Here is a 16,210-nt window from a genome sequence, read left to right on the forward strand (position 1 = left end):
TCCTCACTAACAATGGTTGCAACAGGAGATCCTTTCCTGATACAACATTGTTGTGAAGAGAACAAATGTTGTCTTAGTTCTGGGTTGTAAGGTCCCATGACATTACAGACTTTCCTTCCTGAAGCACCTCTTCCTCCTGAAGCTGAAAGCCGGCTAGTTGAAGTGCATTACGGAATCAGGTTTTTATTCCAACTGTAGTTTCTCAATGATTTTTCACCAGAACAAAATATCACCCCTTATTTTTTTCCACAGTCTAAAATGAAAAAGCATCATCAAATATATTATGCAGCTTGAATGCTTTGCATTTCATATATGATTAGTTCATATATACTGTCATCCAAGCTACAGACTTACAGACACTGAAATACAGATAATAGTGAAATAGTTTGCGCAGCCCCTGTCAGTTTCTATCAAAAGTGGCCCAAGGAAGGAACAGTGGTGAACAGTTTTCAGGGTTATGGACAGTTATGCATGTGGGGTGCAGAGGCTGGTCTTTGTGGTCTGATCTAATAGAAAGCATCAGAATACACAGTGGATCACAATTTAACCCAATTAACACTAAACAGGGGTCTACCAAACTGAAGAAGGTTAAGTGCAAATTAAAGTTGCAAAATGTCCAAACAAGTCTAAGGTAAACTTAAATAACCCAAAAGGGAAAGGAAATAAAAAAGAACACAAAAAGGGAGCACCAAGTCTCCCAAACACAAGCTTCTAGCTTGTGTCAAAACAATCTACAGCAGACACAAACTGCTTAACTCATGGGTGCCCAAAGTCGGTCCTCGAGGGCCGGCGTCCTGCACGTTTTAGTTCTCTCCCTGGTAGTACCAACAACCTTTTCATTTTCAGCATGTCAATGTTCTTCTTAGGCCTCCAATGAGCCACCATTTGATCCAGGTGCGTTAAACCAGGGAGAGAACTAAAACATGCAGGATGCCGGCACTCAAGGACAGACTTTGGACACCCCTGGCTTAACTGAACAAGCAGAAACAAAATAGTTCCAAACTGGCCAAAGCAGTTGTAAAACACCAAAGGTAGGGGTCAGCTGAACAAAACCTCTTCTTACCAGCTGCCCCACTGGAGGAATGAGTTCAGGTGCCTTTTATAGGGAGCAGGTGAGACTCCAACATCTGATTGGCTTGCAATTCTCTGCTGGTCCAATGGTGTGGCTGCTCTCCTGCAGCCTCCAGGCAGCCAATTAGGAAGGTGTGCCCTCACAGCCGAACCTGCAAAACAAAAAGAAGTCTGCACAACCTCAAGAGGCCAGGGGCCATAACAAGGACCAACACAGTATGCCAGCGGTGTCATCAGATGGCATAACTTATACGAAGTAAGAAGATATTTTCTTAAGCTTATAATTTTGATGCATATGTTCCTACAGCTATGCCAAGGGTTTGACAATTTTCCCATAAAACCCACAAAATAAATGTCTGTCTGAAGTGTGGGTGGCCTGCCAATGTGAGTAGCACTGAGACTATAGCCTGTGGCCTCATTAGCTGTGCAGATATAGACACCCATGACCTTGGGTGGGTGAAGTGAATTTCTAAATCCCATTTTGGATCCTCAAAGTGTTCTCATCATTAGCAGAACAATTCAGTGTAATGGCTCTCTTTGTCCTTCCTTTCAGGAGAAAAACTGGCTGTAGTGAGATTTCCATTTGGTAAAATTTCTGCAAAGCATCTCTGACATACAGTGGTTGTTCTAACAAAGTAAATGGTTAATTTTTATTTTGGCGGCTGAAATCATTAGCTCTGTTATTGAAATACATTTTTAAAATCTCCACAGTTGTACATTTTGGAATGATATACTTACAGTATCAGCCTAGGAAGCTTTGCTCAAGATTTGAAGTGATTCCTGAAACTGAAGGTGAAAAAGGATGGCTTTTAATTTTCAAAGGCTATTTTCACTCTTTGAGTCAGGCGCAAGAGCCAACTTGATAACTGATTACGTTCCCTTGTTATGTCATTCATTATCCATCCATCCATCCATCCATTTTCTGAACAACCTTCGTCCTTAATGGGGTCAGGAGGGTTGCTGGTATCTATCTCCAGCTGCGTCCCGGGCGAGAGGTGGGGTTCATCCTGGACAGGTCGCCAGTCTGTCGCAGGGCAACACAGAGACATACAGGACAAACAACCATGCACACACACACTCACACCTATGGATAATTTAGAGAGACCAATTAACCTGACAGTCATGTTTTTGGACTGTGGGAGGAAGCCGGAGAACCCAGAGAGAACCCACGCATGCACAGGGAGAACATGCAAATTCCATGCAGAAAGACCCCGGGCTGGGAATCGAACCCAGGGCCTTCTTGCTGCAAGGCAACAGCTCTACCAACTGCGCCACTGTGCAGCCCTTGTCATTCATTATGACATTCTTTTTTTGTAATTTAAGCTGTAAGCCATCCCTACAAACCTACAAATTTGCGATCAAGAATCTTCTTCTCACATCTCTTCTTTTGGGCAGCTTGCACACCCTCCAGAATGACTTTGTGTGGGCGCTCAGTGCTTCCTATGGGAAAACGCTGGCAGCCCCAGTCAGCCATAACCAAATCCTCCACGAACACTGGCTCCTGTCTTTGTTTTTCTCTTTGTTAACTGTTCTGACAGTTGCAAGCATTTGTGACAGAATGCATTTTAAGACAAAGGAAACGATGCCTAATCAACTTTAATGGCCTGTCTGTGCTCAAGTGACCCATTTCCTTTATGTAGCTCATTTGGAAGGATAGAGAAGTACACTTTTGGAGGCGCATCCTGCCATTAACTGTGTTTCCTCCTGTGCATGAACCCATTTGTGGTAATCACCCAGAACATGCCTACATTTCCTGACTGGATTCCAGTTCACACATACATTCTTTCCATTATGGATATCGCACATGACAGTTTTAAAATGTGACTTTCACAGATCCTATTACTGCGCAAAATAGGACTTACCTATTGAAGAAGGCTCATTTCTGGAAAATAAATATATGTTTTTATTGGATATATAGGAAGTTAGCAGTGTCATAATGCACTTCACTTGTGCCAGTGTCATAACATTACATACAATGACTTGGAAAAGAATTCATACCCCTTTAGGCCCATAGAACCTACTTGATATCTCTAAAAGAGATGACTATTCAAGTTTCTTAATTATTTTTTGTATAAAATGTGCTCCTGGTGCAAGATGGTGTTCAGTAGTCAGTATTTTGAATTCTAGTAATCAATATTCCCAGCACTGAAAGCTCTGAGTTCAGTCATTCTTTTTTTTTGTCCACAAAGAGAATCGGATTGCTCAGGTCCACAAGGTTACACTTTATACTTTTTTTTGTCTTATTTCAAAAAGATTTTTAAAATTTCCTTCAACTTCACACACATAGGCAAATGTGCATATCAGCTGTGCTGTTGGTTTTCCACATTTAGTTCTTATAAAATGATAAAATTTTTAACAAGGAATTGTCTTACAGCATATGCAACAGTTTTCAGGGTCAGAAAAATTAAAGATGACAAAATGAAAGAATCTGTCTTTTGAGTGAGATGAAAGAATTGAACTATTCTCCTCTTACCAACGGGTTTTAATCAGTCTCACATTTCGATTCTGCTGGTTTGATGAGGATTAGTCTACATGCAGTTAAGACATTGCCATCCTCTGTCGGTGTGTGTTTAGCTACCAGGAGACTCTTGCTGTCTGATTGCAATTCAACAGGCAGGCTGAGGCTCAGACCTAATCAAAAAGATCTATCACAAAAAAAGCAGTGATTGGCACCGTCCTCAGTTCACAAGTGATATTTTTCTGTTGGTTCAGGTCTTTCAGTGATTATGAGAAAGGACAGAGACATTTTGGTATTGTGCGCTGAAAAGAGATGATTCAATGTCTGATCCCAGTCAAAATTAAACGGCAAACATAAAACATCAGTTCATGTTTTTAAGTAACAAGACAGGGCCATGCAACAATCACCACAAGGACAGACAGCCAGAACAAAACAAAAAAAAAAAAACCTACTGAGACCTTATTTTATATACCAATTTACATACATCGTGTCTGTACATTCTTGAGTTCTCAGCTGTCAGTCATTATGACCAAGGGAAAAATCTAAGTAATTATGCTATTTGACTTTTACTCGCATTCAAGCTGAATATAAAAGTATTTCCTTTCAAGGTTGTGAAAGAGAACTGAACCTTTTATTTCTAAAAAGCATGCACACATTTGGTTAGATTTATGGGAAGCAGTTGCTTTATTCCATCACAAAATCCATTCATCTATAATCACTTACCAACTGTTCAAGAAGGGGTTTTTTCTCAGTAACAGAGTTGGGCTCAATAAACCCGTGGTCGCTTAGTAATCTTACCTTATATTTCAAATAAAAAATCCTGAATATTTATTTCCTTTATATTTAGAACCAAACAAGACAGGTTGAGGCAAGTAAAAAGGATTAATCACACCAAAGTGAATTATGGGTGAAGTCTCGGCACACAAAAAAGTGTCTTCTTTTGAGAGGGAAGTTTGATCTAAGAGAGAAAACCTTGTGGTTGACCAGGGCTTGAAGATGTTGAATAATGTTGCGACTTGCACAAAGAACACTTGTGTTTCATTTCAGCAGAGCACAGGGGAGTAGCATGATCCCAGATGTGAAGATGAGCAAGAGCCAGAAGGAGTGAGCTAGTTTCACTCTGACCATTCACATTTTATTTTAAGATTCCTGGGGTGGAGGAGCTTGGTCAGAAAGGTGAGCACAGAACGTGTCAGACATGAGTTTGACCAAGCAGAGGAAATCCTACATAAGTAAAGGTTATCAGAAGAATGGAGGAATTCAAGTGGAGTTCTGATGGAGCTTTTGAATCTAGGAGGGAAGTGTCTTGAGGAGCAATCCATCAGTGCAGATCTACAAAGTAACGGCCATTAACAACATTTTGTCACCACAACCACAGATGAACAACTTGTACCTGAATGCGATGTGCTGCACTTCTTATGAGAGTTTAAAAAAAACACTTGCAACCTGAGGTCATGACACTGGTTGAGTATTTTAAAATGTATTGTATTCAGTAGATAGAAAAAAGTCTTTGTGAAGTCTAGTCTGAATTTAATTTGTGTCAAAACTGAATCCAAGTTTCCTTAGACATAAGATTTTCCAGATCCCAAATATCAACCTCTTTTCTCTGAACCAGGATTTTATGATATTCAATCTGGTCTGTTAGACTGAATATTTCCCAACACTTCAGTTTATAAGTCAGAAAAATGTTTACGTTGTCAGCATAGCAGCAAGGTGAGATGTAACTACATGATCTCAAAAAAGACACTATAGATAAAGCAAACAAAACACATGTAAAATACAGCCAAGAACAAAACCTTGTTGAACTCCATTCTTAACAGCATCCAAAAATGATGCAAAAGAAACACATCTAAGTGACCAATAACAAAGCATCCCCCCAGATGAGGGGTTTGCCCAGGGTGCCAGGCTAGGACCGCCTCTGTTCACAAATATTGCAAATTCTCCTTCAGTTCAACACAAGAAGCCATTAAAGAGTTTGAGAACAGTTGTTTCAGTAGAATGGACTCTCCATAAACCTTTGCGTAGGATGTTAGGGTTATTGAGGAAGTCTAAAATTGGTGCAGCAAATTTTGCTGGATTAAATATTTGGAAGTGCAATGTATGTTCCCAGCAGATTTGAGGAAGCAGATGAACAAACAAGCAATTGCGATCTGAAAACAAAGAATGCTATTTATTCTAAAACTGTAGTTAGAAGAAATGGCCTCTGGTAAGAAAAAAAGACAAGAGAAAAACATGAAACAGAAAGATGTAAGGAGAAAAGAAAGAAGATGTGGGAACAGCCTCCTACATGAAGCAGTCTAGGTTTTTCTTCCATCTGGGCTCCCGGGAGAAAGTGACGCATGTCTGGTTCTGAGGATGTACCTGTTTCCTGGCCCAAGCGAGGAAGTCTAGTCTGAGTTTAAACAACACTAAATGCTGAACACCTTCACCTTGTATCACCTCTGAATGCTAATTCCAGTCAGCTCAAAACATGTTTTCTTTTCAAAATTAAACCCTGTGAATATGTTCCCAACACAGCATGAATTTACATATAGAGAAAAAAACTATTATCTTTCAAATGCTGTTGATTTCTATGTACATATGGTAATCTCATTGCATAATTTATTTATTTTTTTCTGTTTCAAGACTTCTAATTTTGTTACTATTTACCAAAAAGCAGCAACAGCAAATCACCATAACATATCCACTTATCAGATTTTACTGGAACTGTCAAAATGTTTCTTTATCTTTTCAATAATCTGGGTGTTGGAATGTAGCCACGAGGAGCTGTGTAAGAGACAACATAAGACACAATGAGGCTAAATGAAAAGATGAGCCAGATCTTCATGTTCCCTAAAATCTGTGGCCTCTTTTCGATCCTCTGAACTACATTTAGGGTTGCGTAATACAAGGTTTGAAGTTTATCTTTTCTAAGTGATGAAAAAGCAGGCTGTCTCTGCCTTTCTCACACAAGAGAGAAAGGTGGGAAAAAAGAATCCTTGGCCAATTCCAGTCAGGTTCTCTGGAATTGGCCAATTAAAGATTCTCTGGTCAACTTTTCATAGACACTGCCAGGCCACAAGAAAGTTGCCACCATGATTTAACAAAACAAGTATGTATGAGCTTCCTATTGGTTGATTATTGCATGGGAAATTCACTTTCAACTAGTGGCAAGTTATTTAACTTCAACTGATGCAATGAGTAGCTTCTCCTTTCTTAAACAACCATTTTGAAAGACAACTTCTGTGGTTGTGAAAAAGATGCCAGTTGGTTCAAGAGGTGACATGAAGCATAAAAAAAAATATGGTTGGGTTTGGGGTCAAGAACTGTCCCACACCTTACTTAAACCTGAAGGAGACTGGAGAACCATAGTCTTCAATGGAGGAATGTGATCAGAAAAACAATCCTAAATCACTTAAATATTTGGTGCAATCAAACTGAACAAAAACAAGAGCAGAACTCTAATAGTAAAGTTGGAGCATTTTCACACTAACAATGTGTCCTACATGTCACCCAATTTCTCTGCTCCAAGACTGACAAACTACTGCAGACTCTGGTCACAAAACTGTCAGCCATTTGCAATATTAGCACAGTAATTGTGCTCACTGTCAATTTTTTTTTTCTTTCTTTCATTGCACAAGAGTCATTTCTTGCACTGTACAGCCCAGATTTTATTTTACTAGCAATGTATTTAGAAGGTTAGAGGAGAATTACGAAGAATCCTCTTCTAAGTCTTCTTTCTTAATATTTGTCTTCTTTTAAGTGTTTTCTCTGCAACCTCAGTCTACTCTGTCATTTACAAGTGTGAGCGCTGAGGGGGAAAACTTCAACTGAGCCAGACGGTTCACACTCCAAACCCAGACAGTCACTTTTTCTCTTGTCACACTGGGTATGTATCTCCTTCACAAAACTCACAAACTGCATTAGACATCTTCATTGCACCTGCTTCAAAACTGTCAAAAAGGATTGCAAAAACTTCACACATTTTCCTTCTGGGAAGAGACAAGGTCTGCAAAGTTACATAGGTCAAGTTGTATTGCTTGCAGTGGTACTTACTCAAAATTTAGGAAAAAGTTTTTTTACAAGTTCGACAACAAAAAGTAGCATTTTTGTTGCTTGGTTAAGCATTTGAAAAACAACAGTCATGTCATCTCAGACAAACACAAATGTCTTCTAAAAGGGGTTTTAATTTTTAACCACAACCTGACAGTGCATTTGTTTCTTTTGAACTTGTTTTTCACTTTTTGTCTCTATTCCAATAAAAAAAATCTCTATTTTCTAAGGATTTGTGATGAACCAAGATAGCACATGTCTACTGTCTTCTTGACATCTGTCAAGTCCACAGTCTTCCCCATGATTGTTTAGTCTGCTGACTTAGAGTGAAAGACCGTTTAAAGGCTCACAAAACCTTTGCAGGTGTTTTATGTTAATTGGCTGATTAGGGCATTACAACATGAGTTTCCTATATTGATCTTTTTCACTGTATCCTAATATTGTGACACACTAAATTCTGAGTAATTTATAATGAAAAACTATAAGAAACAACAGCACAAAGGCCCGTCCCACATTTGCCACACACATTTTGATGGCTCACAAGACATCTGAGAAAACATTCTGTGGAAATTTTCTCTCAAGCTGTGTGTAAAACTAACTGGATTTCAAAAAAAGAACATGATACCATAAGCAAAACACGTTGGAGATAATGTGACGGTCAGGATTGGTTTGCTGCTTCGGCTCCTTGATAAATTACCGAACTGAAGAAACCATCAGTTCTGCTCAGTAGCAGAAAAATCCCAGAGGATAATAATCAGTTTGAGATGTTAAGCTCAAGAAACATCTCCCCATTACAGGAAAATTGTTTATCTGCCCTCGCAGATGGCTATGCTAACTAACCTGAGCGTTCATGGCAGACTCTGCTTTCAGAAAGAAGCCATAGTGTAGCAGACAGGGCGACAGGGTGAGCAGTTTTTATAAGCTTGACAGAGCTAAGAACCTCCTCCTGGTTCTGATTGGCTGTTTCTGATATATTTCTGCAGTTAAGTCTGGAAGACAGAGAGGGCAATGGAACTTCATTCTTTTTTCTTTTTTTTTTTTTTGACAGATTACCTGTCTCATAGTGACATTTTTTAAAAATAAAAGCTACATAGTGAAGCTTTAAATTGTGCGGCATTGCATCTGTGTGAGCGTCCCCTTTTGCCTCTACCCCCTCTGCATCAGTGGGTATAAGTATCAGCAGCTGAGGTTATCTCAGAGAGATTTACAGAGAGCCAGAGAGAGGGAGTCAGACATGGAGCATTTCATGTTACTACAGTAGCTGTAATAAGTCTGCTCTGAGAGCCAATGTCTACTTGTATGCATGAGAGTGGGTGTGTGTATGCGTGTGTATGTGTGTGTGTATGTGCTGGATGGGCACACTACCCAAAGTAATAAGCTTGTTGGTGTGTCCAGTTCATTTATATTGCTTCATTCAGAGTGACCTTGAGCGACACAGCCGGCACTCAGATATTCTTCACTCTTTCCCCTCTCTTTCTCCCTCGTCACATACACATACTGGAAAAACTATCACACAGATACAAACAAAAACCTACAGAAAATCATACTTTTAGATTCTAATGTTGCATATTATAGGTCTTGTTTGGTTATTAATAACTATAAATCATTTCTTGGGGAAACTATTAATAAAACTAGTAATTTAGATCAAAATCCCCAGGATGGAGCGTCACCTGAAAAACAATAGGCAAATAGTCCAGTCTCAGTTCATATCTACAAAAACCTGCCTGATAAGGCCTGGGTTTTAAAGTAATAATAAATGAAAGCATAAATCTAGCACTGGACTTCTACCTATAGCAAGACCCTACACATGTAGGGAATAAATACAGACAACTTCTTTCTAATATACAAGAGTTAACAAAGATAATTCAGCCTTACAGTTAAATACTTTACTCAATAAACTCATTAAGAATAATGACAACTAAGATACTGAGGTAAACAGCAAAAAAAAAAAAAAATACAAAAATACAAAAATAAGAATAGAACTAATAAATATCTTAGTTCAGTATAGAATGTAAATGTTGAGTAATAAAGTGTATTTCAGACAAATTTGAACATTTAGAAATTTAGATTAGTGTGCATTATGATGTTTAGTGGATTCTTCACACAGCAGCATCAGAAACATGCAAGAAAATAAACCATGGATTAAACCATAGAATGATTTATAGCAATGTCAGAGTCCATCCTAGAGACTTTTGTGGTATTCATCCTAAAAGACTACGGTTTGTAGTGAAGATTTATTGTTGAGGTCAAATTAGCTCTATGTTAAATTGGTTCAGTTTAAACTAATTGACAAGTTTGGAATGTGTTCACTATTCACAGACATACCTATTTTCAGATTTTTATGTTCAAACTTATTCACTTATGTTCAGTATACCAAAGAAAATGCGTCTTGAGAATCTGAAATATCTGACAGCAATTCTACGTGACACGCTATGGGCCTGTGTTTGCAAAGCAGCCAATCCAGAAGTGACTTTCACTTCCCAAGAACATAAATAAGGAAAATTGTAGACATTAATTTCTGTGGTAGAACTAAGACGGCTTTATTAAGATAGCCAGTTATAAGTGTTTTAGAAGGTGTCTCAAGTATTTAACTATTTGGGGGCAACTGTGGTCCCTAACCAGCACATGTACCAGGGAGCCATGTGGTTGTCATCCAGTTTGTTGCCACAAAAGCTTAAGGAAACACTACTGCATTTCTGACTGTCCTGTCTGTAGGATAAGCTGTGTTGTGTAACCATCCCAGTTTTGTTTCTCTTAAATCCTAGATTCCAATGATTTTGTAATCCTGTCTGAAACGGATGTTTAATGTATAGATTTTTGCTCAACACTTTTAGCACAAGCAGCTTTCATAAAATTTTACAACCAGCAGTGGCAAAAATTGCTCTTTCCTTTGCCATGCATTTGAAATATTTTAGTCTGAATACAGAAAATCCTGGACCACCTCCAGAGCCCTGCTTACTGAACACCTGCCAAACATTAGCTGGCTTCGCTGTCCCTGTGGCTCATCACTGCCCAGCAGTGTGGCTTCAAAAGCTTTTCTTTCAACTACTTCAGCACCTTCAAGTGATTTGGGACTACTTTATACGTGTGGTAGAAGTAGCTGGAACGCAGCTGTCAAAAAAGTTGTCTTGGGAACCAAGCAGTTTAGGACTTGCTCTGGTGCTCCTATGGTCACCTCTTTATGTCATCTTTCTTCTACTCCCTAGTCATCTTTCTCCTCATTTACACCCACTCGCTGTCAGTATGTCTTGATCTTTATTTATCTCTTCTTTCTTCACTCCCAGGAGAAGCACTGTCTCGCTCCTTCTTTGCCTTCATCATGGCATTACTTTCTCTTGTCTAAAATAGCTGCTTTTAGAAACCAACCATGCATCAAAGGAGATGACCAGCTGACAGACAGAGAGGGGGGCAATAAAAGGTGAAGGGCATGACTGACAGAAAATGTAGAAGGATAAATTACCATTGGGAATAAAAAGGATATGGAAAAATACAGATAAGGAAAAGAAAAAAAATAATGCAGTGAGACTTTGGATATTTCATATTGAAGATGGGCTTCAACATCAATTACTTAAATATATTTATCAGGACATTCCTTCCAAAAACTTTCTTTAGGTGCAGAAAATTAAATAGTAAGCCACAAAATCAACTGTGACGTTTAAAAATCTAGCCTGTTCAGGTTTTTCCACTCATTCAATTATATTCTAATATGACCCTGATGATGTTATGATTCTAATGACATTTTCATAACACATTTCTCAACATTCTATCTGTGCATGTATATCAATTCACATAATAAAAGGCTGCCATGAAATGAAAGTTTTAAATCATGTTGAGCTTAAAACCTCTCTGGGTGCTTTCGCAGATCATTTAAAGACAACCAGACTGGCTAAAAGACAAACAGAAGTGAGAAGAAGAGTGGAATGAGTGTGTCCACTATGCTCTTTTAGACCAGCTGCAAAAAATGCTAAAATTGCACCATCACTTGTGGGTGTGTAATTACAATACAGCAGCATACATTCTGATAATAAAACAAAAAATCTGCAAATACCCATATCTGACTACTTCTCAAAACTGGTATATTCTGGTATTTCGCAGCAATATTTCCAGCAAGAATAAGCAGTGCAAGGACATTATGTGCTTGTGTTAATAATGCTGGTGGGCTATGCAATGTTTGCCTCTCTATTTTGTAGAATTATAACCATTCATCTTTATGAGGTGTGTTGCTCCTTTCCAGACAAAACACCTCTGGCCAACTCTGACTATGAGCCTTGTGGATTGTGGGTTAGGGCTTCTATGGGTAAGGCTAATTGTCTGAGCTTGCTGTAGGTTCTCTCAGATTTTCTTGAGCATTTTTTTTTTTTTTTTTTGCAGGGCTTACATATGTTCTCATAAGAAATAAAAGTACAAAAGTGTAGGACCAAGGAATTCTCTGTTTCTCAACAAGGGTTTTGGTTGTATGTGTCAAAGAAAATTTTGTTATTACTGAAACAATCTGCTGAAGAATCAATCAACTGAGGACTTTCTTGCCGTAAGACAACAGCGTTACCAACCTTTAGTAAAGCCATCGATTTCATGGATAGGTCGCTGATTTTAATAAGTGTGTATTGGCACATTTAGGGATTTTCTGAAAGAATGTCAGCCAATGAGAATGACTGTTGTCAGTTCTTCCTGGTTCTTCCTCTCTAATGCCTCTTTCTTAGGGTTTAGATTATCCTGAGTTATCTCTGTAGCTAGTTATGTTGCATTCAGGGACGTGCGGTGAGGTGCAATGCTGGTGAGGCACTGACTTAATCATATTCAAATATACAATAGAATAATTCTGTTAACTCAATAAAACTTGGAAATTTAGGTATTATCAATGACTCTTTGCCATAGCAACTGACAACAACCCCCCTAAAAAAACACTGAAATATTTCCCACACAAAGAGCAGAATATTCAGTCTGTTGGAGTAGTATCGGAATACTACTGCAACATTATTAAGCAACTATTGCTTAATGTTTATTTTGCGATTATTAATAAGTGATTGCTGTGGTACGAGGAGAAAACTATAAATATATCGATACTTGACTTGGCTAGCTCGCTGTTACTGTCTCTTACTCTGCAGTTATGGAGTCACAATGTCTGGGATCATGAGCGCCCCCTGCCATGAGGTTAGAGAACTGCCTGCCTCACCTCGAATCTGTTTTCTGCCGTTTCTGATCGCTCCTCAGCACACGAATCACGTTACTACGGAGCCCCCTAGGGGACATGGGGAATTTTTTTTTTTGCGTTCCCTCGCAATACATTTATACATTTCGCAAAACTTTGCGTTCTTTCCAAAAAACTTTTGCTCTAAAACTATGAGTTTTTATCGTTCCTCTAAAACTGTACTGATCAGTTATGCGTGCATAATTGAATACTGTAAGTCTTTCTTACGGTGGCGTATTTCTGATTTAATATAAGGTTATGTAAGGTTTTTCCATGAATGTTAATATCTCGTTGTGAAATATCTGAAGTGTTATATCTTTCTTTAGAATGCAAAGGCACCACAAACCTATGATATAAACAGAAACCTTCCGTAAAGAAATATAAATACTGTACATCCAAACTATATTTCTGAGTTATTATCGCGGCGTAATAAGTCATCTGACAGTTTTGATTGTGTCGCTGTTGTGTTGGTTAGCTAATGGTTTAAAGAGCTGCTTTTATGTTCAGTTCATCTCAACCCTAACAGACATAAACATGCAGTAAATAAATCGATTTTCAATCAGTTTTTGCACCAAAGACTTCATAGCCATATGAATGTACATTTTGGCATGCACGACTTTGACACTTAGGTGGTGGGTGTGGAGTGACGTCATCATGAATGGGAAGCTTACTGGCTTGCTGGTTTGTGTATGAGGAAACGGTGAGCGGGTTGGTCAGTCCTTGCAAAGTCTGGAGCATAATAATCAAAATGGAATAAATCGATAAATGTGACAGAACAAAGAAGTGGTTTGAGCTAATTGATACACGGACAGATGAGATTCCAGAGTTAACCCAATGCCCTTTACCATAATTAGTTTGTTGTGTTTTTAATAATAAAGGTTTATTATTATGAAGTCTTTGGTGCAAAAACTGATTGAAAATCGATTCATTCACGCATATTTATGTCTGTTAAGGTTGAGATGGAACTGAACATAAAAGCAGCTCTTTAAACCATTTAGCTAACACAACAGCGACACAATCAAAACTGTCAGATGACTTATTACGCCGCGATAAAAACTCAGAAATATAGTTTGGATGTACAGTATTTATATTTCTTTCCTACTTACGGTAGGTTTCTGTTTATATAACAGGTTTGTGGTGCCTTTGTATTCTAAAGAAAGATATAAAACTTCAGATATTTCACAACGAGATATTAACTTCATGGAAAAACCTTATATTAAATCAGAAAGTACGTATGCCACCGTAAGAAAGTCTTACAGTATTAGGGAACGCAAAAAAGTTTTAGGTAACGCAAAAGTTTTTAGGTAACGCAAAAGTATTAAACGCAAAAAGTTTTTGAGGTAACGCAAAAAGTATTAAGTAGGAACGCAAAAAGTTTTAAGGTAACGCAAAAGAAAAAAAATCCCCATGTCCCTAGGGGCTCCAGCACAGTTAATACACAATTGGCGGCAAAAAAAAAAAAAAAACAAACAAAAAAAAAAAAACACTGTACATTATATACATAGGCAAAATTACGAAAAATCAGCTCATACATTAAATGTTTTTTAACTATTTTATTGGAGACGTACAGACAGGAGGAACATGCTCTCATAGAATGAGAGTTAGCGAGAGGTTATGCAATCCGCTTACAAGCATTTGAATGGGATAATGTGAAAATTCAGCTATTTTGAAGAAAATATAATCAGAATTGTTAACCTAAATAAAAAATAAATACTTTGCAGTACAAACCAAAGAGTGAAAATAGCAATATAAATTATTTTATCATGTTTTTCCATTATGACAGATGAGGCTCTGCCTCACTTGCATCCACTGACCGCACGTCTCTGGCTGCATTATGCAGATGGCGCTGGGGGACAAACTTACTACTTTACCTCTCCCTCATACTTTCTTCTTCTACTACTCTCCATATTGCATTATTTGTTGTTATTTCAACTGTTAAATGTATGTTTTCCCTCAGTGGAAAAAAAAAGTATTTGTAAAAATCAAGAGCATAAACTAGAGTGAAAAGTTCAACTTTTGACATGACTTTCCATGAAAAACTCCACACAATTATTTGAATTGTTGTGTGATTGCAGGTGAAGCAGGGCATGCTGCACTCAGATGTGCTGCAGTCAGGCTGGAAGACAGAATGAAATATTCAGCCATGACATTTAAAGTTCAACATTCACAAGATGATTGTTGAAGGACTTTTTGAATCTTGGAGTAAAGATGAATGGCTTGATATGACCAGAGCTTGACTTTGTGAAAGTCTCGCTTTATGTTTCAACAAAGCCACTCAGGAGGTCCTGAGTAATAAAAGGAGGAGAATAAACAGTATTGTCTCCTTGCCTAAAATATATGGAACAAATAAATCAGGGACTGGTGATTAAAAGATCTGTATGAAAATAAGTTTTGAGGTAAGAAAAAATAGAGATGACAATATTTCAGACTTAAGAGTTTTGTGGAAGTTTTTTTTTTTAGCAAAAGTTTTGAGGGAAGCCATATATCTGTTATATATATGTTATATATATGCATTTAGCAAATAGAAATACTTCTGGTATTTTTATTTTAAAAAACTATAAAATAATTTTGGTAAGCTGCACGGTGGTGCTATTGGTAGTACTGTTGCCTTGCAGCAACAATGTCCTCTGTCCAAGTCCTGTATCTTTCTGTATTAACTTTGCATTTTCATGTGCATCTTTGCTCTCCAGGTACTCTGGCTTCCTCGAACAGTCCCACAACATGGCTGTCAGGGTAACTGATCTGTCTGATGGTCCTTGGGTATATGCGTGCATGGTTGTTTGTCCTGTCTGTCCTGTCCACGATGTATTCAGCCTCTCGTCCAAAGACCACTGCAGATAGACACCAGCCTGTCTCATGAACCTGTGAGGATAAGTGTGGTCAGATAACAGATTGATGAATGTTTGTAAATTATTTTTGATAATTCAAACTGTTTAGTTTGATTTAACTTCAGACACAAAGGAAAGAAATTTTCATATATATTTTTATTTGATGTATGTAAATGTCTATGTGTTTTTTTCTTATTTAAGTTGTTGTTTTGATGGATTTCTACATGGCTGTCAGTATTTGCAGTGTTTGACTGCAAATTACCCACGATTTCTCTAAGTAAGAACCTTATAGCACAGAGAAACACAGACAACATGCTGGAGGAAAGCAAGGAATGGCAGATTGAACTACAAAGAAATTGCCTCATGACAGCCTAAATTGCATAAATTGGAAACAATGACCGTTTTAAACTGGTAGAGGAAATTGCTTAAAGATGTTTCTACGAAAGCAAAAAGGAAAAGCAACAAAAGGGGAAGGATGAGAAAAGAACTCAAGGGCTCACATACATTGCTGACTACAGAGGTTAAGATAAGTCGGGACACAAGATGAGAAGCATCAAAAGAGGTGCCTGAACTGAAGCAAGGCCGAATTTAAGGCCTGGAAGATTGTATCTTACAAACCAAATGGAAAACATA

This window comes from Gambusia affinis, linkage group LG06 (assembly GCF_019740435.1).
Source record: "Gambusia affinis linkage group LG06, SWU_Gaff_1.0, whole genome shotgun sequence".
Lineage (NCBI taxonomy): Eukaryota > Metazoa > Chordata > Actinopteri > Cyprinodontiformes > Poeciliidae > Gambusia > Gambusia affinis.